The sequence below is a fragment of the Ailuropoda melanoleuca genome, chromosome 1 (assembly GCF_002007445.2).
Source record: "Ailuropoda melanoleuca isolate Jingjing chromosome 1, ASM200744v2, whole genome shotgun sequence".
Classification (NCBI taxonomy): Eukaryota; Metazoa; Chordata; class Mammalia; order Carnivora; family Ursidae; genus Ailuropoda; species Ailuropoda melanoleuca.
Genome location: NC_048218.1, coordinates 107,338,363 through 107,364,545, shown reverse-complemented (window position 1 = coordinate 107,364,545; position 26,183 = coordinate 107,338,363). Strand labels below are relative to the sequence as shown.

Sequence of the window (26,183 nt, the reverse complement as noted above, 5' to 3'; positions counted from 1 at the left end):
AAGGATACAAAAATACAGATTCAAAGGGTTACATGCACCCTGATGTTTATAGCAGCATTATCAACAGTAGCCAAACTATGAAAAGAGCCAAAATGTCCATCGACTGATGAATGGATAAAGAAGATATTGTATATCTATAGTGGAATATTATTCAGCCATCAAAAAGAATGAAATCTTGCCATTTGCAATGACGTGGATATAACTAATGGGTATTATGCTAAGCGAGTCAGTCAGAGAAAGACAAATACCATATGATTTCACTCATACGTGGAATTTAAGAAACAAAACAGATGAACATATGGGAAGGGAAAAAAGAGAGAGAGGGAGGGAAATAAACCATAAGAGACTCTTAACATTAGAGAACAGACTGAGGGTTGATGGAGGGAGGTGGGTGGGGGATGGCCTGAAGGGGGGCTAGGTATTAAGGAGGGTACTTGTTATTATGAGCACTGGGTGTTATATGTAAGTGATGAATCACTAAATTCTACTGCTAAAACTGATGTTACACTATATACTAACTAACAAAATTTAAATAAAAATTGAAAAAATAAAAAAAATAAGGTAATCCACATTAAAGAAAAATATGAGGAAGATCTATAGTAAATAACGAAGTTTTCTAAGATCTATTATGAAGTGAAAAAGTGAAGTTGCAGAAAAAAGATGCATTTATTTTAAAATGACACATTGAGTAAATAGATATAAATGCATTGAAGTTTTGTAGGAATATAGGACTGAATTGTTTAAACCTTTAATAACAAATATATGTTAATGCATTATAAATATAATAAACAGGGAAATTATTTTCTAAAAATAATCCAATTACTACTTTTCTGTGCAATTCTGTACTTGCACAAAGTGCTTCAATTAAAATATTTGAATTACAAAACTCAAACCATATCTTAAATCACAAATTTTACTATAAACACCTGAAGTTTCACTTTTGTTTGGGGAAGATGGCACAGACCACTTTATAATTATTTTAGGGGCTCTGTGTATTATTCTTTTAAGAACAGATTCATAACTTAAGCTGGATTTCTGTGAAGGGACATGTCGACTTTCTAGAGAGCTTAATAAATTAAAAATGTTGCATTAAAATTATATTTAAATCAGAATTCCACTTGCATCACAATAGTTTGAGGAGCATTGTGGACCCACTCTCCAGTAAAACTGGAAAAAAATATTTTAAAAGAAATAACCATTTAATATCTATGGAAATGGTCCTAAGGGCATACAGCAAATGAAGAAACACTTATTCAAGAAAATCTACTAAAACTCATTAAGAACAGTGAAAATCTGAGCTATTTGAACCAAGATGAGTTCCCTTCTCCCTCCCGCAGATCAGTGAAACAGGAATGTCACTCCAGACTAGTGTATCTGAGAATACAGACATCCTTCCTTCTCCCCAGATTCCAGTTAAAATGCCCTCTAAGTAACAGGAGCAAGATGTCAGCATTTTACATACTATTTTCAAAACCCCAATGATGTTTGTTTTTCATTTTTGTTTTGTTTTGTTTTTTGCAAAATGGACAAGCCCATGCTAAAATTCATATGGAATTTCAAGAGACCCAAGATAGTAATTATATTTTTTAAAGAGAACCAATTTGAAGGACTCACACTTCCTGATTTCAAAATTTACTACAAAGCTACAATAATCAAAACTGAGTAGATTTGGCATAAGAATATACAAATAAGCCAATAGAATAGAATTAAGAACAGAAAACTCAGTGGTCTATCAATCTATGGTCAATTGATTTTTGACAAGAATGAAACGACCATTCAATGGGGGAAAGAACAGTCTCTTGAACAAAGTGTCCTGCAAAACTGTATATCAACATGCCAAAGAATGAAATTGGACCTTTATCATGTACCATATACAAAAATTAACTGGAAATGAATCAAAGACCTGGATTTAAAATCTGTAGCTATAGAACTCTTCAAAGAACATACAGAAGCACATACGCATGACCTTGGATTTGGCAATGGAATCTTAAATATGACATCAAAAGCATAGGCAACAAAAGAAAAAATAAGCTGGACTTGATTAAAATTTACAACTTTGGTTCATTGAAGGGTACTATGGAGAAAATGAAAAGACAGTCAGTTCATTCAACAAATGGTGCAAAACCAGCTGGTCATGGACATGAAAACAAAGTCTACATACAGACTTTACACCCTTTGCAAAAATTAACTCAAAATAACACAGATCTAAATATAAAATGCAAAACTATAAAACTCTGAAAAGATAACAGAAGAGAAAATCCATATGACCTTGGCTATGTCAATGACATTTTAGATATAACACCAAAGTACTATCCATGAGAGAAATAATTGACAAGCCGGACTTCATTAAAATGAAAAACTTCTGCTCTGTGAATGACAATGTCAAGTGAATGTGAAGGTAAACCACAGACTGGGAGAGAATATTTACAACAGATACATCTGATAGAGGGCCCTTATCCAAACTACACAAATAAAACTTTAAACTCAAACAAAAGAAAACAAATAACCCAATTTAAAAATAGGCAAAAACCAGTTAGAATGGCAAAGATAGACAAGGCAAGAAACAACAATTGTTGGAGAGGATGTGGAGAAAGGGGATCCCTCCTATTGTTGGTGGGAATGCAAGTTGGTACAGCCACTCTGGAAAACAGTGTGGAGGTCCCTTAAAAAGTTAAAAATTGAACTACCCTATGACCCAGCCATTGCACTACTGGGTGTTTACCCCAAAGATACAGACGTAGTAAAGAGAAGGGCCATATGCACCCCAATGTTCATAGCTGCATTGTCCACAATAGCCAAATCATGGAAGGAGCCGAGATGCCCTTCAACAGATGACTGGATTAAGAAGCTGTGGTCCATATATACAATGGAATATTACTCAGCTATCAGAAAGAATGAATTCTCAACATTTGCTGCAACATGGACGGCACTGGAGGAGATAATGCTAAGTGAAATAAGTCAAGCAGAGAAAGACCATTATCATATGATTTCTCTCATCTATGGAACATAAGAACTAGGATGATCGGTAGGGGAGGAAAGGGATAAAGAAAAGGGGGGTAATCAGAAGGGGGAATGAAACATGAGAGACTATGGACTATGAGAAACAAACTGAAGACTTCAGAGGGGAAGGGGGTGGGGGAATGGGATAGACAGGTGATGGGTAGTAAGGAGGGCACGTATTGCATGGTGCACTGGGTGTTATATGCAACTAATGAAGCATCGAACTTTACATCGGAATCCGGGAATGTACTGTATGGTGATTAACATAATATAATAAAAAAATCATTAAAAAAATATTTCAAAAAAAAGTAAAAAAATAAAAATAGGCAAAAAAATCTGAACACACATATGACCAAAGAAGATATACAGATGAAAATAAGCATATGAAAATATGCTCAGCATTATTTATCATTAAGGAATTAAAAATTAAAACAACAATGAGACATCACTACAAACTTACTAGACTGGCAAAAACTCAAAACATCAACAACAGTTTGTGGGGATGTGGAGCACCAGGAATTCTCATTCACTGCTGGTGAGAATGCAAAATGGTACTGCTGCTTCAGAAAGCACTTTGGCAGTTTTTTGCAAAGCTAAATATAGGCTTGCCATAAGATCCAGCAATTGCACTCCTACATTTACCCAAATGAATTGAAAACTTGTGTTCACACAAAAACATACATACAAATGTTTAGAAGGCCTTTATTGATGCTCATCAAAAACAGAGCACAACCACGATTTCCTTCAATAGGTGACAGGATAAACAAACTTGGTATACAATTAAATGGAATAGTATTCAGCAACGGAAAGAATTGAGCTGTCAAGTCATGAAAAGCATGGACGAAACTTCAATGCATATTGCAAAATAAAAGAAGCCGGTCTGAAAAGGTTACTAATTGTATGCTTCCACAAGTGTATGACAGTTTGGAAAAGGTAAAACCGTAGTGCTGGTTAACAGATCAGTGGTTACCAGTGGTTACCAGGGGTTTGGTGGGTGGCAAAGGACGGCTGGTTGATAGGTAAAACACAGGGGGATTTTTAGGGCAGTAAAGCTACTTTGTATGATACTATAATGGTGAGTACAAGATGTTAAGCATTTGCCAAAATCCACTGACTTTTATAGCACAAAGAATAAATCTTAATGCATTCAGTTTTTAAGGAATCATTTCAGAGTTTGGAGGATCCCAGAATGGAATGCAGAAAGTGGCAAAAGAATTTAAATGTATTACAAATCCCACTTGGGGGTCATTATATAAAATATCTGACCAATAATCTGCAAAACTGTCAAGGTCATCTAAAACAAGAGAAGTCTAAGAAACTGTTAAAACCAAGAGCTGCCTAAGGAGACATGACTATTAAATTTAATGTGGTATCCTGGATGGGATCCTAGAATAGAAAAAGGAAATTAGGACACAGTTATGAAAAGAAAAGACAAACCACAAACTGGGAGAAAATATTTGCAAAACACATCTCTGAAAAAGAATTTGTATCCAGGGGCAACCTGGCTGGCTCAGTCAGTGGAGCATGCAACTCTTGATCTCAGGGTCGTGAGTTCAAGCCCCATGGTGGGTGTAGAGCTTACTTATTAAAAAAAAAAAAAAAAAGGACTTATATCTAAGACGTACAAATAACTTCTAAAACTTAACAGCAACTACAAACAACAGCCAAATTTAAAAATTGGGTGTGGGGAACATTAAAACCCTTTATACTATCTTTGAAATAATTCTATAAATCTCAGTTTTAAAATAAAAGTTTATTTTTACAAAATCCTTCATAGTTTCATATCCACTTAAAAACAATCCAAATATAAGATTTCATCTCATCTTTGTATAGACAAGTTGGGACAAAGCAGTGAAGTTCATTTATGCTGCATTATTCCTGAAGAATGAGTGATAGGCTCTTGCTTGTTTTATTTTTCCCTAAAGCCAAGGTGTGTGTGTATGCTTTGGGGGCAGGGAGGGGACAGCGGAGGAGATAATGTGAAATATTTCTTCCATTTTATGATGCTCTTTTTTTTTTTTCATTTTTTAAATTTCTAAAGCCAGGATGTAGTCTACAATTGATGGGAACATGTAATATGGTAGAGTTTTGTTTAGTTTGCTTAGGTTTCTTTCCTGTATGGCTATTATTAAATCAGTTGTGCATTTTACAATCTATGGTATTTTATAATTGAAGAAAGATGGCATATGAGCTCCATACAATGTAGAGAACAATAATGTCCTTCCCAAAAGAATCTTTCAGTTCCCGTTTCAGTTCATGTGACAAGCTAAGTCTTCCCCGAGGAGGAAGTTTCATTTGTTTATTTTTATATTCACAATTGTACTTTGTGAGTTCATAGGTCAGGCTTTACTGAACAGTAAAGTAAAACAGTTAAAAAGCTGAAATGCTATTTTACATACATACAGTCAAGGCCTTCTAACTGTCACCAGCCAAGTTAAAAAATACCCCCAAGCTGGTGGTAGCTGAATGTTATGTACTTTTTTGTTTCATCTCATGCCTCTAGAGAATAGAGTGTGATAGTTGGGTAATACCAATACTGAAACTGTCCCAAACCTCAGCAAAAGTGCAAAATAGATTAAATTTGCATTTGTTGCTAGGCATACTCTCTTACAGATGGATGTCATCATCCATCCTCTCCTCTTTATAGCCCTCAGCTGTCCAGAGTGGCTCCTTGAAGTGGGGAGCCATCTACTCTCTTCACAGAGAGATTATAATCTTCAAATTCTTTTCCTGACTTTTTCCATCTGTAGTTCTCTCTTTTTTTTAGAGACTTCTCTGTACTTTCAGATATTCCAGATACGATCATTGACAATATGTTAGTACTAATATATTAATACAGGGGTCAGCAAACTCCTGCCTTGGGCCAAATAAACTCCTGCTTGTTTTTGTAAAGGTTCATTGGATTGCAGCCACACCCATTTGTTTAGTACTTAGTACTGTCTTTGGTTGCTTTTGCTCTATGATAAGAGAGTGACAGAGACCACGTAGTCCACAAAGTCTAAAATATTGACTGTCTGGCCTTTTACATAAAGAGTTTGCTGACCTGTGTTTTGATCTGTCCTTTGTGTTGGGACATAGGCATAATTTAGGTGGTAATTGATTTGAAAGGGTCCTACTGTGTGACAGGTGTATATTCCTCCCCACTTTTATTTTACAAAGGCATTGTAGAAACAACCCATGAAGCAAAAGTTGTGATAATAATTTTGAGAGCAAACTTATAAAATGCAGAATGCTGAAAGTACAGGTATTTCAGCAAGCTATCTGACAAATAGATCATGTTATACCTATAATTGAGTGTGACAAATATTGGCTAACATAGAGCAAAATTAGGTGAATTCCATAAATATTATTTTCTAAATAGTTCATGTGAACCCAGCCAATGATCTGGTGGTGTACTTTAGAACCCCATCTTATTAATTAAATAGTTTTACTAAAAACTACTACACTAATGAGTTTTTCAGATACTGATCAAACCTGTAGATGAAAAATTAGAGAGCAATAGATAGTACATTGACTGAAAAAATACCGATCTTAAAAGCTTGAAACAAGGGGCTAACTATGCCTAGATGTCATCCAACAGGAATTTAATCAAAAGTCCTAACTGTGGTATACAAAACCCATTTGTACAGCTGGAAAATAGGAGTTTCACGGCTTGGTAGCCTGGGTAGGAAATGTGTTAGGATTTAGGGGACAGTAAATTCAGTATGATTCTGCTTTGCATAGCAATCGCCAAGAAAATTTAATTATATTATTATGTATTAATCCAAAAACATGTCTAGAAGGTGGGTGGATATAGGCATACAATTTCCAGATCGTGTGCTGTGTTGTGTTAAATGTTGAACTTTCAGAGAAAACTTTCACAAATTAAATTAAGTAAAAAAATAAAAGCAGTAAGAAAGGGACCATAGATAGTCCCTGACTTAAGGTGGTTAGACTTAACAATTTTTTTTAACTGTGTGATGGTGCAAAAGCAATACACATTCAGTAGAAACTGTGCTTAAATTTTTGAATTTGGATCTCTTCCTGGGCTAGTGATATTCAGTAGGATTCTCTCTCATGATACTGGGCAGTGAGCCACAGGTCCCAGTCAGCCCCACCGTCAGGAGGGTAGTAACTTACAACAATTCTCTACCCATATGACCATTCTGTTTTTCACTTCAGTGCAGTATTCAATAAATTACATAAGACATTCAACACTTAATTATAAAATAGGCTTTGTATTAGATGATTTTGCCTGGCTGTAGGCTAATGCAAGTGTTATGAACTCATTTAAGTTTGGTGAGGCTAGATAACGATAGATATGGTGTATTAAGTGCATTTTTGACAGGATATTTTCCATTTACAACAGGTTTATCAGACATAACCCCATCTTAAATTGAGGAATATCTGTATTTAATCTGGTGTATTCAAATGTTTTAAGGGATGACCTGAAGTTTTAAACTTGGCTGTAGCACTAATCTTCGGTTCAACATTAAATAAACACACACACACACACACACACACACACACACACGAATAAAGAAACAAACCATTAGAATTGTCTCAAAAGAGAATTAACTGAATTAGGTGTACATTCATTGTCGCTGGATGATAAAAGCAGACAGTGAAGGGTCATTCAGGATTTGGAAGTTAAACTAAATATTTCCTAGGATCCTTATGTAGAAAATTCTAAGACTCATAATTCTTTAGATATTAGGTGCTGTGTTGTTGATGAGGCTTAAAGGAGATTGGGACATTCCCAATTCCTGATTCCTGGCTCCTACCCACATATCCACATTTGTCTTCCAGTAGGCCAGGTTTATGTCTTACAAAACTGGGGATATTTGATCATTTTTTACCTACAAAAACAATTTCATACTGCTATATCTAATAATATAAATGTTCTCCAAGCATGTTTTAAGTCTTCCAACCTCTAGGCATATATGGTTCCATTTCCCCAACATGAGGTAACTCTCCAGGATACCCTCTCTCCACCTCTGCTTATCTAAAGACTATCTTTCTTTTAAGGTTCTACTCATCTATGAAGCCTTCTTTAATGATTCCAACAGACTGACTGTATCTACCTCTGTGTATCTTTAAGATTTCTCACCCAGGACAAATGATATTGCTTTGTATGGTTATTTGTCCTTTCTTTTATCAGCCCTGATTCTGAAGAGGGTCATAACCCAGCTTACATCTAGCTATCATGTGCCTTCCCACAGACCAGGGGCTCAATATATAGCTTCCGAAAAGGCCAAAAAGTCCAGAAGTGACCAACCACTCTGCCTCTGAATAGAACTAATCCTGAATGAAATGATATAATGAGATAATTCCTCACAGATTCTCTGACCCATGACTCGCTACAAAATGTGATTATTATACAGTTCTCATACTCTGCAGTTACCAGAGACAAAGCTGAGCTTTGGTAGGTACATGCATATTAGGAAGGCTTTTGGCAGTGCTGTTACCAGGATTGTTTATGCAGAATTATGAATTAAGCAGTTCTGCCAAGGCAGATCTAATATTCTTTTCTGTACAATGAAGTAAATCTTCAATTTCTACATTCACTTCCTTTTTCATCTTTTTCTCTCCCTGAAATTTGTTTTGCAAGAACATTTTAATGCATTTATCTCTTTCCCTCAGCTTGTGAAATTACTCATCCCTGGGATGCATAATTGAGAGGTGTCCTATTACACCCATGGGATTAGAAGCTTTATGAATCACTCCAACATGAGAAAAATGTTTGTATAAGAAGCACTAGATTTATACGAAAAGGTACAAAGACTTTTTAATAATCCTGGCTCTTGGTTTGGGCAGGCCTACAAGGAAAAATTTCTATACATGCAGGCTGCAAATTACGTATCGTTGGCAACATTTAAATGTGAAAATGCCCTCATGCAGGCAGGCGCTTTTTAACTGGGAATTTACAGTGTACATTTTCATTGGTTTCTCCTCCTCAGAAACCTAAGACTTTGAAACATTGGAAGGGAATGTCTTTAAACCTGCCGTCAGTGCATGGCAGACCTTTAAAATTGGAATTGCAATTTCCCCAAGCATAGGGACATATGTGGTGGGGGGAAAGGAATAATTATCTTTAAAGAAATCCTACTAGGATGAGTTGCCTGAGAGTGAATATGGAATGCTCTGCACACCTTGCACATGCCACGGCAACTTTTTAAAACTTGGATAGTTAGCTGTATTTTACTTGAAATTAGGAGTTTTGTTTATTAACCAGATGTTCTGGAGTTCTAGATTCAGTGTGATCATTGTGTGTGTGTTTGTGTATGTGTGTGTGCGTGTGTGCACATGCATTCATAATAATTTAATTTATATTCACTAAAATTAGTTTTAGGCTATCAAGAAAATTTTTTGAGAACACTAAGTGGCTCCTTGTTAGTCAGGCATCATTGGAATGTCACTAAACGACATTCATTCTAGTAAGGTCCTTTTAAATGAAATGGCTATACCAGCGACAGTGTCGACAGTGTCGGGCCTCAGAGAAGTGTGGTTTGTGGTTGGAAACCTTAAGACTTCTAGTTCTCTAAAAGGTATTCCTTTTCTCTCCATTTTCCTTCTGAAGTTTCTGAACTTATTTACCTTTTAGAAACTGCTTTCAGGAAACTCTCTGAAGCTCTTTCACATAAATGGAAATGAATCATTGAATGTAATGTAGCTGAGTTGCATTCGGGACTTGAATCCCATCTAATTCAACTCCTTTACAATTCCAAAGAAATGAAACATAGTCCAAAGAAGTTAAGTATGCAACCGAATTATTTAAAAAGCTAGATTCATGGAAATTGTGTCCATTCCTTCTCATTGCTGCCCTTTGAAGTCTATTATAGCAAGTATTCTTGCCTGCTCTGGGATGAAATCTTAGGCTGAAGGTATTGCTTTTCCGGTTGTTATTAGATATTAATGAATAGTGTAATAGAGTGTCTAAGTTTTCAGGCATTGTGAAGCTTAAAATCTGTATTAGTCAAGTTGGACTACAAGATGGATTGGGTGGCTTAAACAACAGAAATTGTTTTCTTACAGTTCCAGAGGCTAGGGAGTCTAAGATCAGGGTGCTGGTCCATTTTGTTTCTGCTTAGGGCTCTCATCTTGATTTGCAGATGGCCACCTTCCTGCTATGGCATGGAGAGAGATACCTTTTCTCTCTTCCTATTCTTATAAAATCATCAGTCCTGTCAGATTAGGGCCCCAAACTTATGACCTTATTTAGTCTTAAGTACCTCCTAAAAGGCCTCTCTTCAGCTACAGTCACCTTGGGGCGGGGAGTAATACTTCAACATATGAATTTGGGGGCCAGGGGAACACAACTCGGTCCATAGCAATATCAAAGGTTCACTCTCTTATCTACTTCGGGAGCTAAAGGTTTTGGAAGGGATTGGCTTTGTTTGGCTTTACTTTATTATTCTTCCTGGTTTTTGCATCCCTCCTCCACTCACAAAGCTGTTGCTCTTGTCTGTGGTGTGGAGGAAGGATGGGGAAAAAAAGAAGTGGTACCATGTAGTTCTCTTAGCTGTCCATGCTTATGGGCAGATCTGTAAAATTTAGTAACTTCGAGGTATCTTTGGGGTTCTTTCAAGATACCTACTGTTATCAGAGATCCTGCTAAAGACTCCATACTGCATGATGTCTCCTCCAGTTGACTGTGTATGACATCTCCCTCTGTCCCTGCTTCCAAATGTCCCACAAAGACTCTCCCTGTTGTGTCACCTCTAGTGACCTTATCTGGGCTCCCATTCCAGATAACTCAAATCCCACTTCCTTCTTTGGGGCCTCAGAAATATGTACCTCAGCCTGTGAATCAGAAGTAATAATCAAAGCTAACTCTTACTATGTGCCAAATCCTCTTCCAAACACTTAATGTATTTCAATTCATCTCATTCTCACAATACTCCTTTGAATTACTTCCACAAAGCCACAGAAAAATTAGTTGCACAACCACAAACACTCAGTTAATACCTGGTGGAGCTGAGATTTGAACTCAACAGGAGCGCTTCAGAGCCCACATGCTTAATCACTACAGCACATTGGAACAACCTAGGATGGCTCCTTCCCTCTCAGTCTGTCTCCTCACCCTTCAGCTGAGGCAGTTCCAGTCCTTTCCAAGCATAAGTCAGGAAACCCAACCAAGGAGCACATGCTAGGATCTGCAATGACCTCATGGGGGCCTGCCTCACCCAATTGTGTGGAAGTGGAAAGTACCACTTGTTCTCCCCCCACCCCCCGCCCCGAGGAGGAGGAGAATAACCAGGACCCTAATGCCTCTAAAGAAATTCTCATTAATAAACTCGAACAGAGTCCACATGGTTTCCTGGGCTAAAGATCAAAGAACCGATGTTGGAATCCCCTTATTTGTAACTCCTATTCAGATGGCCTAGAACCTCTAATTAGACCATAGGGGTACTTGGTACCTGGTACTTTCAGTTTGAAGGTCTCACCTGAAAACTGCCAAGAGAGGAAACATCCCACTTTAACATTCTATTTAGTGGATTGTGCAGTATCACAAAAATACCTAGTTGCAAAGCCAGAAAGAAAACTGTCACCTGGCTGGAAACAAATTAAGTTAATAAAGCTCCAGAGAAACTTGCATTTTTTCAGAGATCAAAGATAAAGGGTGTGAGTAGTAGTAGTAGTAGTAGTAGTGTGTGTGTGTGTGTGTGTGTGTGTGTGTGTGTGTGTATAATCTGTCTGCAACCCATTTTCCCTTCTTCTAATAACAACCTGATTTTCTTCTAAGGAGCTACTCCATCCATACCTCCTGCTATGTGATGAAAACAAGGTGTAACCTGTTCCCATAGTTCTAGGGATGGTTATATGAATTCAGTCCAGCCAATCATCAAATCTCATTTCTCTGCCCATACATAATAACTGGTAGAGAGATGTACAAGTGATATGGTTTAGTATAGTGAATGCCTCCTTAGATGTATTCTGGAGCTTTCGGAAAATATGTGATTTATTTATTCTGGGCTTGCTAATCAGGTTGAATCTAATTGGTAGTCCATTTTGCCACTAATGGAGATAACCTACCTAAGTATTAAGCCAAAACATAGGAAAATAGTCCAAAAAAGGAGAATAAATCATGATGGCATAACTAGAAAGCCTGGATCCAGTCATGTCTGAAACTAAAGACTTGAAATTTTCTATTATATTGAACCAGTAAATTCATTTATGTATTAATTTATCAATCAATTTGCAACTAAAAGATCATAATTGAGTATTGTTTTCAACATTAAGGAAAGATACAAAGTTTTCACAGGAGCTATCATTCAGTGTTGATTGATTTTCCTGATACTTCTGAAGTCATATTTCATATGTAGTTGATTTCCCTGTGACTGTGCCCCAGACACTGTCAATGCCCTATCTACATTTGGTAGTAACATTTGTGCAGAACCATTGGCTTGCATATTTAATCACCTGAGATTCTTTGAGGACTTCAGGCTGTTAAAGACTATTCTGCTCATGTGCTGGTAGGCCAGACTATCTGGGTACTTTATGCCCCCTGGGAGCAGCTCTCAATTAAGGACTGTCAGAAGTTGGTAAAAAAAAAAAAAAAAAAAACCCTAGTTCCCTCATACCTTATTTGAGATGACACACAAACTACCAGAGATCCCTAGCAAGATTGAGCTACTATATCCACAAAGGTAGCCTGCTCAATAATAAACATGTATTGGCTTCCTTCCCTATCCTGATTCACCATTTTCCACTTCTTTATTCACTTCTTGAGATCATCTCCCAAATAAACGACTTGTACTCAGGGTCTGCTGTTGGGGAAACCCAGTTTAAGACACTTTGCATTAACTATACACCCTCCAACATACTTATATGTGCAGTGGTGATTATTCATACTATGACTGTACATGGACAGACCTCACTATTCCTGGGCTTTTGAAACCACTTCAAATATCTCTTCCCCCTGTACCATCTTGAGAGCTTGTTTGGAGGTTCTAGCAGGGGAGCACAGCTACTCATATACCCTTGACTGAAAAACGGTCCTCCTCTATCGGGGAAGGTCGTCCTCTTCAACCGAGTGCGCAGCTTTGGGAAGGACGCATATGGAGCGGTGAGGGAGGAAGGGGACACCCGCCTAGCCAGCCAGATCAGCCGAATCAACCCTGGCGATCAATGGGGTGACAGATGTCGCAGCCAGATCGCCCTCACATTCCCCCCATACCATCTTGCTGGGACAGGTTGAAAGGGAGAGAGGACTTCCTTAGTTGTATTCTTTTTCAGTTCTGAGGCTCTTAACCACTCAATACATGGGAGGACAGTGTCCTAAGACAACACCTAGTCCTCTCTCCCACAGCCTTGCTAACTTGGCAGAGACACCAGAAAAGAAGAATGCAACAGGTAGCTCTCCTAGAGAAAGAAATCACAGAATTACCATGTATCTCTGAATATTAGAGGCTTTTCTCCTCTTATCTAAAGGAGGAAAAATGGGACAAGAATAGACTTCCATAAGATTTATCATCATTCTGGACAATTTTGAAAATAAAATTTCTCCATAAAAAATGAAAAAAAAAAAAGAAAGTAAAATAATTACTGCAAAACAACTTGTATAAACTGGGCCTGCCACATGCAACTATATTTTGCCACATGCAAAATATAGTTACCCTAGGTAAGATCCAAGGTAAAAAACAAAGAAACAGACTTCTTTAGCACAAAGGTTAGAAGTTGCCCCAAATACCTCTCCTAAGGAGGACTTTAATGGTTCTTAAGTGAACTGCCCACCCTTGCCAGGTCTTATATTCTTAAAATTACCTTTCCACTTGCCAACATGCATGCCTCCCATTTTACCATCTATTTTTTATTTCCTCAAAGAAGATGTATGTCCCCCAAGAATATAGCCACTTTAGCTGTCCCCAGGAACATTTGAATTTTAAAAGAGAAGTTTGTGTGATTATGGATTGTACTATTTAAAAGAAATAGAGATAATGGGACAAGTAAAATTTTTAAATAATATGGAATAGATATTTGGGATAGGAAAACTTTCATATATTCTGCTAAAAGAAAGAAATTGAGCTCCGGGTATAGAGGTTTTCAGTGGGGTCTCAAAATAGCTTCCTGCCTGCTGTAGCTCTCTTATTCCATTCCCTGCTTTGTGAAGGGTGCCCCCTGGAGCCTCACAGGATAAGGCCCTGTCCTGGGGCCTTGTCCTCAGTACTTAGAGGGTGGACAGGAATAGAGTCTATCTACAGAGACAGTTTATGTGCTAGGATTTGGGTACCTACCCTCTCCAAACATTATCTCATATTCTAATATGATCAGGTTTCAGAGTCATAGAGTAACTTTCTTTTTCCCTTGATGAGAATACCACTACCTAAACATTTTTTATAAGTACATGCAGTAATTTTATCTGTGAACTCATAATATTGCCATAATCTCCCCCAGTTGTTGTTATTTTTTTTCCATTTCATTGAACCAAGAAAACAGAAGCACATATCTGTGTGCACACATACACCTTATCTCTATGCCCTTTAGACATAAAAGTCTTCAAAACAAACAAATGAATAAAGACAATTAATTTTGACTGTCAGTCTTACACATTGGCTGTTCAGGTTATGTTTCAAAATTTTCAAGTGTGTTCTTTTTTATCTCAGAAAAAGTAATAACCTTTGCCCCGAGTATATAATATATGTGCGGGTGGGATATAAATTCTTACCAGAAGAAATTCAATGAGAAAAAACAAGTTAATTGTTTCAGTTAGGAATTGTTTGGCTGCCAGGAACAAGGAAATGACTCTAGTGACTTAAATGTGGAGGTTTTATTCTTTCACTAAAAAAAGTCCAGAAGCAGGCCCTCTAGGACGGGTATGATGGTTCCATGCAGTCATCAGGAGCCCAGGCTCCTATATTTTTTGGTCTACCATCTTTAATGTAAGTCTTCAATTTTCAAGGTCAAAAGATGGCTCATGGAAGAAGTAAAAAGTAGGGGCCTTTCTGGGTTTGAAGTTCCTCTGATAAGCAGAGTATGACATAACAGTAAATGACCAATCTCTCTTAAACCTTTGTCTAATGTGGCTGTTTGCTAAACACTTTTGTTAATGCTCAATCTTCTCTTGGGAAGAAAAATGCTCAGTTTCTTCTACAGTTGATTTCTCCCTCTGCTTCTATCTCTAAGGTGATATGCAATCTGGTGGAAAAAGTATGTGTCTTGGGTGAATTGGTGTCTCTGTCAGGGGAGTGCAATCCCCTAACTTCATTGTAGGTCTTTGCCGAGATCCATAGGTCTCTCATGCCCAGTTCCTGACAACCTGTCATCTAGATATCTTGCTGACTCTCAAGGCCAAAGCTTGTAGCTATTGAACTCATAGCAATTTTTTTGGCTACAGTGAAGCATAGTATATCTCTACCTTCTTGATTCGTTTGCCTCTTAGCTCCTCAAATGCACCATCTTCCTATTCCAAATATAACCTCCTAATTGGCAACCCACCAATTGTCTCTGCTCTCAACTCAATGTCCACAGTACACAGGAAATGAAAGAGGTTCTGGAGTCACCCTAGAAATTCTATGTGTCTGACCATGACCCTCTGCCTTCTTAAATGAACCAGGCTGCTCAATGGTCGTATGAGATATTCCACACAGCAATCTCCTTCTTAGGTACCAAGAAGGGCAGTAGGGTAATACCTTGATATTACCATCATTTATCAAACATACTGCTTCTCTCTGGGTCAAAGCTGAGACAGAGAGGTCTGGATATAGCATCTGACCTCTTGGAAACATTAATGTATTTTCCACTTTTGCCTTTCTAAATACATGAACTCATAAGCTTGGCACTAATAGACCTAAAGTATCCATCTGCTGAAGGAAGATTAGAATTTATTACAAAAGGAAACCATTTATTACAGTGAGAATGAAAAAAGGAAGGAGATATTCTACTTCTGATATGCAAATAGGATAATGCAGTAGAAAAGTGCCTTGCAAGCCAGGATATTGTCTTGAAAAATGATCTCCTAAACTTTTTTCACCTGTTTTCCTCATCCTTTTGCATTTCAATAACCAAGCTTGGAGAATCAGTTTCACCTGGAGGATTAGTTGTCACCAGTGTAGAGAATATGCCCCTGTATTACTAAGGCTTGAAAGGAGGTCAGAGTTATAAGAGAGGGTGTGTTTAGAGGGGAAAGTTCCCAGGAAATGGCAGGAAGAGGGACAGGCGAAAGATAACAGAAGAGGAGAGAAAAGAGATAGGGTTGGCTTGAAAGCAAGACTATCAGACATGTTTCTAAGCCCTGAGCCTTGATCATCCATAGCTACTGGAATCTTGGCATGCAGAGTGAGGTCCTGAGATGTAGCTTTCCTCATCATCTTTGGTTTCTATATGACATAAAAATGACATTGACATGGTTGAGAATCTGGTGTGGAGTTTGGCAAATGGGATGGCTTTTGCAGAACAGGTAACTTTATGGAAAGAACTACAGAATAGATCACCATTTGGAGTCTAAGCACCACAGCATGACATTAGAGGTATCTGTGGCACTATCAGAGACTGGGTGGGGCTGACTCATCCATTTCTTTATTCCGTCCACTGGACTCCTACTAAACTGTTAGAAAGACTAGGATGTGCACCACCTCACCCCAACCTCAAATTGGTACAGAATGTAAGTGGATAAGCAACAACAGGTAGAAAGAGGACATTGCCCAGAGATTGAGGGTGAGGGGCATGGGGGCAGTGCAAGCTGTCCCCAAGGATAGCAATGCCTTCCTGTCTCACCCTTCACCCCAGATACTTGGTTGTCACTTAAGAAGAAAAGCAAAGGAAAAGGGGTGACTCAAACGGAGCTATTCCTTTCTCCAGAGAAACTGAATGTTAATTACCTAAAGGAATTATATATATCTAATTGGGTTAAATTTTAAATTGGATTGGGTATTTAGTAATTTCTTTTCCCAATCCTTGGTGGGTGGAGGTTATCTTTGCTCTTCTGAGTTATAGTAGGAATTAGGTTTTGACTCCCATTATATTAGGATTTCTCTGTCATAAATTGAATTCAAAATCCCATCCAATCACTTGCTCCTCCATTTCTCCATCCTGGAAAAAGAAATAAAACAGGACATATTCTACAATAAAACTACTTTGGACTAGTATTTAAGAATAAACAAATTTGCCTCCAAATCCTCATTAGCTATACTGATGAACTGAGCCCAAGCAATGAAGAAATTTTTACAGCTATATTTAAATGTTTAGCCTGAGGCCCACTAGGCCAAGGCTTTCTTGGGTTTTTTGTCCTTACAGCCTCCTCACCCCTTGCCCTATTTATATCTCCTAAGAGATGGACTGCATAAGCCTGAATGGACACATATGGAACAACCCGAACTCCATGTTAGAGAAAGAAAAAAAAGGTACTCATATAAGTTTACCTATATTATCTTAATTCCTCCAATTAAGGACTCAATGTATTTTGGTCCCCAAGTCCTTAAAAGGGCCTGAGGGCATTATCTTGTAGGAGAGATAACAATGGCCCCACTTTGTCTCTGAGACATAGCCAAGAGAGCTCCCTGAAGATTTTGGTTGTTAGAGCAGTGTGGCGACATGGTCCTCTGCTTACTACCTAAGAATTTGCAGGAAAATTGCATAAGAGTTGAATCCTGCATATGACTTTACTTCAGATTCAATTTTCCATCAAGTAAATATTTTTCCCACTTTTTTCAATGCTTCTCAATTGGGATATGATATGAGTTTTCACATATGTGGGAGTGGGCCAAGAAGTGTGAGAAATCTCCCACTAACATTTTCCCCAAAAAATAAAACACTTAAAAAGACTTGACTAAAAATCGCTATTAAATTCATATGAATTTATGCTAAAGCAGGACTTCAAAGTAATTTTATACATGAAGCAGGCAACTTCAAGCTATGGTCCCAAACCACCCCACACTCTCCACCCTGCCACTGCTCTCTCCACTCCTCAGAGACACACGCTGTCTCCAGCCGCTGCCAAACTTCCTTGTTTATTAGAGATTGGAAGCTTTGGAGTTCTTTGAATAGGTCCAAACTCAAGAGTGATCCTATTTAAGAACAGAATTCCTCTAGGGAAATTTTCTACAACAATAGTACGGTAATGAAGTCAGTCAGAATTTGAAGCAGTGTATGATCGTAGTGTACATTCAAGGCGATCTGACCTGCAGATTCATGATTCAAATTCTCAGAGGCAATCAGAGTTCTTTAATATTTAGATATGAATTATCCATATTTAACGCACGAAGCAGCACCAATTAAGTTTTGAGAGAAGATTAAGAAATTGTACTCATATAAATTAATGTTATTATTTGGGCCTGATTTTGCACGTGTGCGTGTGTGTGCGCGCGCACACCCAGACCCATTTTATCTACTCCAGAGTGAAGTTTGTTCTGCGAGCTACCAGCTTGGTTAAAAAGCTTTGAAAACATGAGAGCAGTTCCAGTCATAACATTTGGACCTTCATTTCAATCCCATAATAGTTAGCTTAAGTAATGTCTAAATATTTCTTTAAGCCACAATATCCTATTTTCAGCAACAGACTCTAAATCGTAATAGACTGTATCTGCTTCTTTCTGACTTGGAACAAGTCTCTGTGTGGAATGATTGTGAGCTCCTTGGAGATTTGTCAACTGTACCAAGGTAAAAAGTAAGACTGGCAAAAGGAAATACGTTTGAATCCCTTCTCTGATGGAATAATTTAGAAAAATATCATCTATAGGTTCTGTACCTGACCTTGGCATTTGCTTCACATAGAGCAGAAGCACCTCTGTGACTATTAAAAGGCCAGGAGCTGTCTTTGAATTTACAATGGTATACAATTAAGGAGAAGCTATTTCAGTTATCAACATACAATAACTCAACTGGCCATAGTTAAGATAGTGTATAAATTCCAAAGACATGCAAAACATCTGGCTTTGGATGCTTCTCCCTCTCCATAACTGATGTGTTAACTGTTCGTGGGTAACAGTACATACAGCACATTTTAGTGACATCTGTTTCAAGTTAGGGTTAATTGATTTCCATTCATGTGTGTGTCTCTCCCGCTTTTTTTTTTTTTTTTTTTTTTGGCTCAAAATATATTAGAAAATACAGATCAGGGGGTGAGGGGGAATGCATTTGCAGATAAGACTTTGTATTTCAATACATGTTATTAAGAGAGAAATAAACAGTTAATATGAAACTTTCTGGAATCTTGTACTATACAATGACTCAGTTGTGATAACTGTCCCTAAAAGCATAAATAAGACCTATATAGTAATTAGGATGTCCTAGTCATTAAGTAATTACATTCATTATCTACTAATCGCAAAAACAACTGTATAGGGCCAGCCTTTTCATTGACACAGTTTTCTGAGGTAAAAATTACTTGCCCAAGGACACAACTCTAGCAAAAGTAATAGCCAGGATTCTCACTTAAGTGGTCTGATACCAGAGCCAACATTGTATAATTGTGCTAATGGATTATAAAATGCCATTGTAACCAAGCCATCATATGGCATTGATAGTTCAGAGAAAAAAAAATTAGAAAAAACTTACAAAACTGGCTGCCCTGCAGTCCAGAGGCCATCTCACAACATTTGACAAGTAACTGGGATTGAATTTTTATCCTGGTAATCTATGTGACTTTTCACAAGTCTCTAAATCTCTCTGAATCTGGGTTTCCCAAGGCAAATTGGCTATACCTGGCTGACAAATCCAGTAGGATTGCTATGAAGGTTCAGGGAGTTCATCTGTATTTAATGTTTTGCATGCTCTAAAGAATAATTTTTCAAAGTGTTAAATCAAAAATTTACTTCCCAGAAATGGTAACAGATGTTCTGAGTGGAACGAGTTTCCGGGCAAATTAGTTTGGGAAACTCTGCATACTGCCGTAAATATCCCCCATGTAGAGGACATGTGTTGTCTTATTCAGACTCTCTGCCATCTTTTCTGGTAATGGGATCCACACTGTGGGGCATTACTCCTCCTCCCACTCCACATGCAGCTGGTAAAGCTGCTATTCACCCAGGGATGATAGCAGGGCACACTACCTTCTGCTCTGGAACATTTTAGTCACTGTAAGATTTGTGGCTTACCAATGTCTAAGGATGTGAACTCAGTCCTGTTGGCGGCCATGGCCTGCCCCATAGTAAAATCAACCTGAGTAGAGACAACACAATTAAACTCCTTTTTTAGGCTACTTCGATTTGGAGTTCTATTTAATATACTCTTCGTAAAGATTCACTATGAAAAACACTAGAAAATGCTAGCAGATTTCAATGAAGCATGGTTTGAAAATCAAACATATGAAGTTAATTTTTCTATTTTTATTAATTTAAGCCATAGTCACCAGATACTCAGTAGGAGAATTCCTGGGCTGGAATTACTTATAATGATGTTGAAGAGAGAAATTAAGCATTAACAAAGAAGTTGAGGGGCACCTGGGTGGTTCAGTCAGTTAAGCGTCCGACTCTTGTTTTCGGCTAAGGTCATGATCTCAGGGTCATGAGATTGAGTCCCATGTCAGGCTCTACACTCAGCAGGGAGTCTGCTCGAGATTCTTTTCCTCTCCCTCTCCCTCTGCCTCTCCCTCACTATCTCTCTCTCAAATAAAAATAAATAAATCTTTTAAAAAAGAAATTGACAAAGTAGTTTATAGTATTTTTTTAAAATGTTTTATATTCTGAGGATTTTTTTCCCCAGATGTTCTACCCAATAGTCCTTTTGTTGATTCTCACAACAATATTCTCAGCAGATCATTGAAATGTGACTATCAATTGCATTTTCTGTATAAGCAGGGCCTGACAAAATGTTCAGGATGGTGTGAAGTCCCCCCAAAACCTATATCTTGCTTATCAATTTGTCAGCCATCACATCATGATGATTTTGTGGTCTCAATATGGTAATGGATTAAAACATTTCAGATTCACTTATAATAATCTACTGGGGAGAAAAAGAGAGACAGAGAAAGGAAGTTTTCAAAATGAAAATGATGTTCTAAAGGCAAGGCCATAGCAGCTTAATCTTGTGACTATGTAATTTTAAACACAGAAATATCTTCAGAAATATAGATATTTGGAATGGTAAAGTTTCAGCCTCAGCCTAACATGGCCTTCCTCTTAATTGGCTGAGTCTGCACATTCAATACAGATACTGAATTAAATAGCACCTTCTGCTCCTGACTTGCAGCCTCACTCTCAACGGAAGCCATGAGCCTCCCAAGATGGTGATGGATCTGTTAGCATGCTTTCCACAAAAGTAACCGAGGATGCTACTGAAAGTGGCTTAAACAAATTAAGATAATATAGTGACTCACAAAGATTTTATCATTGACCCAGGATCTGTCCATCTTTTCTTTCTAATTCCTCAGCTCTGTCCTCAGGCTTATCTCTTCCACCTAATTGTAAATTGGCTACACCAGCCCCAAATATTGCATCCGCACTCAAAAAGGACTACAAAAAGCCATATCTTTTCCTGGTGCCTCTTATTCACGGTAATAACAATTTTCCCAGGGGCCTCGTGGCAGGCCTTCCTTTGGCTAGAATCACATCACATGTCCATCTCCTTTTCTATTATGGGAAAGTTGAATAGACGTCTTAAATTAACCAGTATTAACCTTCCTTTAGTGGATAGAGTAAAATTTGCTATTTCAATAAAACCACGCTTCTGTGTGGACATGGAAGGAGTGGGAGTAGGGAACAGCAGTGTTTACCACAATTCCCTTGAAAATAAAATTTTCTTGTACACAATTACAAAAAGAAAAGAACGATTTAAAATGAATTTAAAATAATCTAAGGAAAATTAAAATAGAAATTACTTTAAAAATTGTCAATAATAAATAATATTGCATTTTATGTTGTTACCAGAAATTATGTTGAGGGAAAACGTTTACAACTAAAAATCAAAAGGAAATGCTTGAAAAAAAATATCTTTCTACAGCCAAATTAGGGGGAAAGCGAGCTATATAAATTATCACAATTTTGTTGACATTCTTCTATCCTGCCTTTTGAAATGGGTCTCCAATTGGCATGTAGACAATATACTTGATTAGATTCACAGATTAAAGTTTTCTACAGTTAATTTGGCTGCTTTATGAATAGATTATACACACATACACACACACATACATAATATATGTGTATATAAAAACTTTTTTGAAAGAACTGATACTGATTTTTAAAGAATCGGGAGAGAAGCAGAGCCCAATCTAGATTGATCTTGTTTATAAAAAACATTCTTTACAAGATGCCTTTTATACACACCTGTAAAATATTTATCTCTCTGTAAATGAATGTGTTGGCACTCTGCCCCACAGAATGTAGTAAATTTGAAATGTAAGTGTGGAAATGAATCCTTCCTAATCCCTTTCATTAAATCAGATGTTTCTATCATCTGACAAAGAAATGTTTGATAGGGGCTCTAATTGGGCTCCCCCATTCCCCCTCCAGGCCCAGTATTTGGGGGGCAGAAGTTAAAAATGAGTGCCTCCTTTCAGATCTTAAAGCACAAGCCAGGCACTTCAGAGAGCAACTCACGCCAAGGGGGAGGATGTGGTTCACAGGGAGCAAAGGCATCAAAGCAGGCCCTGTGCTGTGTGCTCTCCTGAAACTCTGCCTCCCCCTGCCACATGAGCCAGATAGTCTTGCCTCCAGGACAGAAATGACTCTGCTTTTCAGAGCTCTCTCCACCATCACACATGGGCACATTCTCGTATGTCTTTACAACTTCTAGGCCTGGTACAAATTTCCCATCAGTTCAGACTGCCTCTCATAGGCTTGCTGGTTAGGTGTCAGGGCTAAGGAGATACAGAGAACCATAGCATAATTTAAAAGAAGAATGATCCTTGGGGCGCCTGGGTGGCTCAGTCGTTAAGTGTCTGCCTTCGGCTCAGGGCATGATCCCGGAGTTCTGGGATCAAGTCCCACGTCAGGCTTTTCTGCTGGGAGCCTGCTTCTTTCTCTCCCACTCCCCCTGCGTGTGATCCCTCTCTCACTGGCTGTCTCTCTCTCTCTCAAATAAATAAATAAAATCTTTTTAAAAAAATTTTAAAAATGAAAGAAGAATGATCCATGCATTCTTTCATTATTCATTTAATAAGCATTTATTGTCTACCAGGAACTGTAGATAAAAATATCAAGAACAGGGGCGCCTGGGTGGCACAGCGGTTAAGCGTCTGCCTTCGGCTCAAGGCGTGATCCCGGCGTTATGGGATCGAGCCCCACATCAGGCTCCTCCGCTATGAGCCTGCTTCTTCCTCTCCCACTCCCCCTGCTTGTGTTCCCTCTCTCGCTGGCTGTCTCTATCTCTGTCAAATAAATAAATAAAATCTTTAAAAAAAAAAATATCAAGAACATGTCTACACTTGCAAAGTGGTCCCTGCACTTGAGTACTTTCAGCTAGAGAGAAAAAAATAAAATGGTAAAAAGAAGTACAAGAAGGTTAAGAGATGCCATGAAAGATCTACAATGTATGAGTAGGCTACCAAGGAGGAATTCTCGCTTAGGGGTGTAGAAAATAAAAGGTTGAGGGATGATATTTTGTTCATAAATAATATAGGTACATTGGGACGCATGGGTGGCTCAATCAGTTCAGCATCCAACTCTTGGTTTTGGCTCAGGTTGTAATCTCAGGGTCATGGGATCAAGCCCCAAGTCCAGCCTCACACTTAACGTGTGGAGTCTGCTTGGGATTCTTTCCCTCTTCCTCTCCTCCCCCTCCCCCACTCTCTCACTCTTTCTCTCTCTTTCAAATAAATAAATAAAATCTTTAAAAAGTAATAATAATATAGGTTTGCTATATTCCACCATTACAACATGAACGCACTTTCTCCACCAGTGGATAACTCCCTATCTCTAAATAATCAACCAGTAGACATGATACTGGATTTATTCAGTCTTGCTTGGTTGCATAGGTTTAAATTTCACCTTCTCTCAAAACATTATTTTTAGTCACTAATTTTACAGTCTGTTCTTAGCTCTTCTGAAAGATGATAAAGTACTGCAATAATTATTAATGAAGAATTTTCTTTTATTATTCATTTAACAGAGAGAGAGAACCTAAGCCCACACTCAGTGCATGCATGAGATCGTCCACCAAGGTCTTTAAAAGGCTTGTGTAAAATAAACCTGGAGTCTGTACACTGTATCATCTGGCAGTGAATTTAAGTGTATGTTAAGTCCTATTTACTCTGCAGGCACCTTTTTGACTCACTGCTGTAAGTATATATAAAACTCTTGAGCTAAGATAGTTTAAGTTGTCATCTGCACGAAGGAGGCCATAATCTACGGATCATTGACCAGACAGATAGCGAGAACTCAGCCTGTCCTATGGAAGCTCAGTAAAGGTGTTAACTGTAGCTTGGTGAGCCAGTAGATGAGCTAAAAATCCTTCTGAATTCTCAAAGGGGCTTCTCAGTGGGGAAGAGTAAGTCAGCAAATAACTCAATATTTATCCCAGGTTCTCACAAATACTTGACAGCACTGCACTTGCCTAGACTAAGAACTTAGCTAGTCTTTCAGGTCTCCAAAGTCACAAGCCTTCAGCTCTAGTAGGTCCAGTTTCACTCACTGCCACTCAGTGATAATCCTTGATAACTGAAGGTCTTTTGCTGCTACAGCTTTTTCTGCAAACTTCTGTAGACTCATCAGCAGAGACCTGAATGCCATGTATCTCTCCACATTGATATCTCTCAGCATACTTGTGGTATGTAGCAGGATGAAAAGAATTCAAAAAATGCAAAGAAATGAATGGCCTAGAAAACAATGCCTTGGGCTTTGACTTACCCATTTCTTAATGTTGGGGATGGAGACTGAAAAGTGACGATCATGAAAGAATTCGCTTCAGTGGAGAGGGTTCTAGGAATATAAATAAGTCAATATGAAGTTCAATTTAGTATTTAAGAAACTACACTAGAAGACTAAACTTCTCTTAAAGGAAAACTCTGCCCATTCCTTAGCCATCCATCACATAACTGAGAATCATACGGTGTTCCTGAAATAAGCTGGACTGTAGAAGAGAAAAATGCCCTACAGTACTATTCCAATTAGATCTCTTTAATCCTTGAATCACTCATTCACTCAGGAAGTTTCTATTCATTCAACACTGACTACCTAATTTGGCAGTTCCAGTGAAAAATGAAAGTCTGGGCCTTGTCTTCAAAAAGTATTAAGAAACTGAAGATGGTGACAGCAAAGCATTAAATCAAGAGTGAGTCTTTTTAAGCGCAGGTCCCTGTATGGTTGCACATGTTCCGCACTCAGGAAGCAGGCCTTGTGCTCATTACCTGCTGGGCATTGTACCAAATAATACAGAAGACAAAATCTGAATAGGAAATAGTTCTTGCCTTCAAAGAGCTTAAAATCTAGTAAGGGAGATGAGACATGTCCAAATCCATAAGTCAAGGATATCAAGGATGGCTAATTACCTAAAATGTGTCCGCTGCTTAGATTAGAAGAGGGAATGGAGTTGCATATCTGTGTTTGCTCCTCAGGAAGAGTGACTCTTTAAGTGCAATTCCCTCTCACATTATGCAATGGTCACACTTGTCGTTTTCAGAATGTTCTTCAGTGCAGGTGAGAGCACTGTTCCTTCTGACTGAACTGATTTCCACCTAATCTTTGCTTGGCTAATCCTGCCTCTTACTTTAGATCTCACAGTATTACAAGTTGAGAAATCCCCAAATTTAAATTAGGTCCCCTTGTTTTGCTCTCATGGCTTTCTGGATCTTTCCTCCGAAGCATTTGTCACAAATTTTTAATTTTATGTTTACTTTGGTGAGTTAGCTTATATTTACTGTAAGCTCTTCTTCAGTTGTTCACTGGCATCGCCCTCCTTCCTAGCGTGGGGCCAGGGACATGGTCATGCTTAACAGGTATTTGTTAAATAAATGCCTGTTAAATATCAATCCTGACAGAGGTAGAGGTAGGGGATAATTAGCTGAGAGGGAGAGAATGTAAATAGCCCACGTTGGCCGTAGAGTGGGCTTGACTGATGGTAGGAAATAAAGGGATTGAAGCCCTTGGGGAGGTGGGTGGGGCCACATTGTGGAAAAGTCTGAGACCCTAATGGACGAGTTTGGGTGTAAGTATAGGTAATGAGGATGGTTGTTGGATTTTTTTTAACCCAATAACTTTTTTTTTAGCAGAAAATAAGAAAATAGAAAAGAGAGTAGCATTTGAAGCACAAGTGCTTCTAAGCAACTTATGGGCTTATTGGAGTGGGTTTTTTGGAAGAGGTGATTGTCTGAAGAGCAGATTTAAAGAAAGTTA

At 38.2% G+C, this 26,183-nt stretch overlaps 2 long non-coding RNA genes across 2 annotated transcripts in view; one reads left to right on the top strand and one right to left on the bottom strand.

The window, feature by feature from the left end:
- LOC117803021 overlaps positions 1 to 26,183 on the top strand; it is an 86,984-nt gene that overhangs the window by 26,869 nt on the left and 33,932 nt on the right. The window lies entirely within an intron of this gene.
- Positions 1 to 26,183, bottom strand: part of LOC109489169 — a 34,107-nt gene that overhangs the window by 1,680 nt on the left and 6,244 nt on the right. The window contains exon 2 of the long non-coding RNA XR_002142118.2: positions 24,699 to 24,770. This is a non-coding gene — a long non-coding RNA (uncharacterized LOC109489169). The remainder of the gene's footprint in view (positions 1 to 24,698; positions 24,771 to 26,183) is intronic.